This window comes from Hipposideros armiger, unplaced genomic scaffold (assembly GCF_001890085.2).
Source record: "Hipposideros armiger isolate ML-2016 unplaced genomic scaffold, ASM189008v1 scaffold_171, whole genome shotgun sequence".
In the NCBI taxonomy this organism is placed as follows: domain Eukaryota; kingdom Metazoa; phylum Chordata; class Mammalia; order Chiroptera; family Hipposideridae; genus Hipposideros; species Hipposideros armiger.
Window position 1 is genome coordinate 1,824,096 of NW_017731521.1, and position 3,533 is coordinate 1,827,628.

The following is a 3,533-nucleotide window of genomic DNA, read 5'->3' on the forward strand; positions in this document are numbered from 1 at the left end:
GTACATTTTAAGGCTTTTAGTAAACATTGCCGTGTTGCCCTTCACAAAGTTGGCACCAGTTTGCTGTCCCACCAACGGTGTATGGAAGTGTCCACTTCTCAAGTCTGTGGTCAACAGCAGGCGCTTAACTTTATAATCTTCTTTTCAATTTGATAAGTATAATACAAAATGATGTCTCAATGTTTAATAACACGGCATTTCTTTGATGATGTATCTGAATATAATTACATGTGTTCCACAGTCAGATATGCATACTTTTTTTTGTGATTTGTTTTTTTAGGTCCTTGGTCCTTTGTTTTGTTCATATGTTTCTTATGTCTTTGTGTTGTGTACATAAGCTCCACTAACCCACTGGCAGAGTGATTATTAGCTTGGAGCCAGTCTTCCTGGGCCCAAACCCCACTCTGCCTCTTACTGGCTGTGTAACCCTGGATAAGTTCATTCACCTCTCTGTGCTTCAGTTTTCTCATCTATAAAATGAAGACTTGTGCCACCTCAAAAGGTTATTGTGTGGCACTGTCTCTGGCACGTACTAATTGCTAAATAAGTGTGAGTTATTATAAACACTTAAGATACTCTCTACATAGTAAGGATGTTGAACTTTTATTATATGTTACAAATACTTTCCCCTATTTTTCTTTTGTATATGGCTATTAACCTACAAAATCCTGTAAATCAGATTTATCCATTTTTTTCTGTTAATAGCTTCTACCATGGTGTAATGCATATAAAGTTTTTTCTTATTGCAGGATTATGTACATATCACCATATTTTCATTCAGGGTTTTGTCTGCTTTTGTATTAGTGTACTTCATTAAAATTTTTTAAATTATTTAACCGACATGGAATTAATTTTAGTAAATAGAGTGAAGTAAGATACCAATGTTATTGCTTTTTAAAATCCCAATTCTATTTATGGAATAGTCTCTCCTGTTTCTATTTATTTGAAACATCACCTTTATAGCGAATCACCATATATAGTGACACTTATATATACTTGTTAGTTCCTGGACTTTCTACTCCATTTCACCTAACAAAATATTTTGGTTTTAAAAAAAAGTAGGTCCTATATTTTTCCATTTAGATTGATTCCTATATATCTTATGTTTTTGTTGTGCTTTGGGAATAGAATATTTTCCCCTTATATATAAAATCTGCTGTTATTAAAATTTGCATCATATATGGAGCAAAGTCTTTTTGAATATTTTTAAATGGTTGTCTTACCAAACTGTCCTGTTTATCCTAATAGATGTTGTTACTTGATATGATATTTGCTAGTAATCATATCATTCAAATAATATTTTTTGTGGCTTCTTCTGTGACACATATACTTATTTTTTTTCTTATCACTACTGAAACTTCTACGATGTTCAGTGCTTAAAGTCGTTCTAGGTATTCTTGTCTCCATTTTTATTGGTGATTTTGGCTGTTGGTTAGAAGTAGCAATGTCATGTTTGGAGTTATAACTAAGAACAGATTTTTCTTCTTGCTTCTCAGCAAAGCCACGAAGGCCATCACATCTGTGATAAAATCATTCCACATCCCTTGTGTTTGTAATCATCAAGGGTGGGACTGTTTACCATTTTGCATCCGTCATGACTTAATCTGCATGTATGACATGATTTAAATCTTCCAACAGCCCTGTGAAGTAGATATTTTTATCCCTACTGTCTGATGAGGAAGCCAAAATTCAGAAGAAAAATGAGTTGATCAATCCCATGCCACCACATGACAACAGTGACATTTGAGCTAATTCTACTTGTTTTTTCCCCAGTGTTTTTACAAAATGATGGAAATAGTGGAAGTTACAAATTTCATGACTCTTTGAAATCCAAAAGGAATATAAAGAAATTCATATAGTCTTAACTCAGTAGCTCTCCAATTTTAATTTTCATGAGAATCACCTGGAATGCCTTTAAAAGTACAGATTCTTGGGCCCTTTTTTCAGAAATTTCAGTTTCTAGGGGCCAGGCTGGGATGGAGCCCAGGGAACTGCAGGTTTAAAGAGGAGGTCCACAAATACCCCTTTAAGAAACATTTTAACTATATAACTAGGTATATTATGTAGTTAACCATACTTCACAACTATTTGTAATACAGAAATTCTGCTGAGAGCTAATATAACAAGGCTCTCCCTGCCAGCTGTTCTAAGGTTCTGTTCTTACATAGATCTGTCCCCCTAGATCAGCCATCAGGCCTATTTAGTTTGTTTAAATCTAGGAAGAAACCAGTGTTCTGGCTGAGTTGTGTGAACAGTAAATATTTTATTGAATAAGATTTTGCTGACAACACCCACCGTGTTGAGGGAATGGTGTTTTCAAAGTCTTTTGCTGGGACCATGCTTTGGCCCTAAAGTAATGAAAACGGTTCTCCAATTTGTTTGTCCTTTGTCTACTGTCACTTCAACCAAGTTCTTGTCAGGAATTCTCTCTTACACATGGCTTAAGCCTATACATTTGGGAGCTCTTAAAAGAAATTAAGTCATTTCTCATTATTGGATTATCTTATGCCGATTCACTACTCCGTCTTCAATTTAATCAGGAAAAAATGCTGCGCCTTTGCATCTAGGACACATTTACTTTTATGGCATTGAATAGATGCAGACTGAGTAGCCGTGAAAGTTATTAACTACTTGTGATTTTAATGACAATCTTACCTGCACTATTTTGGACTGCAATTTTCCTGTGAGACACTAGATCTTACGTACATGTTAGATCGGGTTTATATTCCCCATCCATGCCCCATATTTTTCAAACATCAAATAGAAGCTCTCACAATTTCTGAGATTATGGACAGGAACTGATTTTATTAGAGTTTTTGGAAACCTGCCCCAAGGGGATGCTGACAGCAAACGTTTTTCACCCTGGCAGGGGGCTGTGTGAAAGGGGATTTTTAAATTTACTTCAAAGGACAGCTTATTTAAATAAATAATTAAAAAACTATATCTCCAAACACAGGGTATCTTAATTCGCAGGATGGGAAAGCAGGATGGACCTGGTGGAGAAGGTGGCTGTGAAATCAACCCCTAGCGCAGTTCCCAGCTGTCGAGGGGCTGGAAAAACTGCGACCCAGTTCTTTACACGATGCTTGCAGACGGACGGATTCATCCCGATACTCTACCAGGTAGGCGTCTGGCTGGCGTAATTCCAGGATCCCAAATAGCGCTTGGGTCTGGGTCCCTTGGAGTCCATGGTTCGCCCTAAGGGATGACTTTTCCTTATTAGATAATCCCCAGTTCATGGGCCCCTGGGGAGGCAGTTCAGTTGGTGTCTAATTCCTCGATGTATCAGAATGACTTCAGCCCTGATGAGACCATCGGGGAGAAAGGTCAGGAAAGAGGACGAGCTGGGGAGGGACAGAGCCCGGAAACAGCGTGAGAAGACGCGGCTGGGGCCTGGCTAGTGTCGCCAGCCCGCCCCTTGGGCATTGCTGTCTCCTCTGCCTGCTTCACTTGCCTCTGAACCAGAGGGTTACGTTTCAGAGCTTATCTGCTGTCCTAGCACAGATCCTCACAGGTTGGTTAAGCTTTGGCTT

At 38.2% G+C, this 3,533-nt stretch overlaps 1 long non-coding RNA gene across 4 annotated transcripts in view; it reads left to right on the forward strand.

The window, feature by feature from the left end:
- Positions 1-2,960: 2,960 nt before the first annotated feature.
- The window catches only part of LOC109387873 (uncharacterized), a 55,319-nt gene continuing 54,746 nt past the window's right edge, over positions 2,961-3,533 (forward strand). For all 4 annotated transcript variants that reach the window (XR_002125121.1, XR_002125123.1, XR_002125122.1 and 1 more), the window contains exon 1: positions 2,961-3,122. This is a non-coding gene — a long non-coding RNA (uncharacterized LOC109387873). The remainder of the gene's footprint in view (positions 3,123-3,533) is intronic.